The sequence below is a fragment of the Mesocricetus auratus genome, unplaced genomic scaffold (assembly GCF_017639785.1).
Source record: "Mesocricetus auratus isolate SY011 unplaced genomic scaffold, BCM_Maur_2.0 Super-Scaffold_100011, whole genome shotgun sequence".
NCBI lineage: Eukaryota > Metazoa > Chordata > Mammalia > Rodentia > Cricetidae > Mesocricetus > Mesocricetus auratus.
The window spans coordinates 49,078,843-49,079,854 of record NW_024429195.1 but is presented as its reverse complement, the minus strand read 5'-3'; the positions used below and the strand labels follow the sequence as shown (position 1 = coordinate 49,079,854).

Below are 1,012 nucleotides of genomic sequence, written 5' to 3'. Positions count from 1 at the left end.
TAAACCTCTACCACGATCCAAGGCTGCCTGGATATTCTTTCCGAATATCTCAAGAGTTAATGTGAACCCTTTGTTCTGTTCTGCAACTATTTCCGCAAGATCCCAGATTTTACTTCCTTCAAATTTGTAACGTAATTTCTCTTGTTATGGGAGTGATCCATGTTCTGCTGGGGCATCTATTCAGGGATATTCCCACTGGAAAGGAGTCATCTAATTATCTGGCTTAGCTCACTGTCATAAATTATGGCCACTCCCACTTGATCCCTGAGAAAGTGACAGACTTTTCTAAAACAAGAAGCTAACAAGAGCTGACTTCTATGGCTCCCTAGGATAGCAGAGTTTTCTTTCAATCTAGGTCTTGTTGATGCAGATTCAGAATAGTTCCATCCTGACAGTTAACATTAACTGCCACTTTCTGATGCTAGTTCTTTCTGAATGCATTCAAATTCACCAGCACTCTGATGAAGTATAGGCGCTTATATTAAACTGATAAGAACAGATACTACACTTGATTTTAGCCAAAAGGCCGAGAAGCGATTATAGGCGCTTATAATCTCAGTCTATTTTGAATAATTTTGTTATGTATGCTTGCAAATTTCAAGTTGTTTTTATAAGTTGGAGAATACTGTTTCAACATAGTCATAAAAGGAATCCTCTACTTGTTGACTCTAAATCATGTGAAGCAATTAGAATAAATGCCTTTACTTTAAAATGAGGGAAACAAACCATACTGTCTTTAATAGTGTTCTATTAAAATTACTAAATATACTTTAACATTACTTATAATTTTATACCTCTTTAAATTCCCAATACATCTTTATTACTTTAAAAATCTAAAATGTTAGAATTGTTTACTTCTTAAAAAAATCAAAGCTTTTCACCAGTGAGCAGTGTAATTAGCTACTGATATTTTACTTTTCTCATATCTTGATAATTTTAATTCAACAAATGTTTTTTGATTATCTCTTTTCTGCTAAAAGTAAATGTTGGGGCTTTCTTCCAACAATACAAG

At 33.6% G+C, this 1,012-nt stretch overlaps 1 pseudogene; it reads right to left on the bottom strand.

The window, feature by feature from the left end:
• Positions 1–416: 416 nt before the first annotated feature.
• LOC121143404 lies at positions 417–538 on the bottom strand (annotated as a pseudogene).
• Positions 539–1,012: the final 474 nt, after the last annotated feature.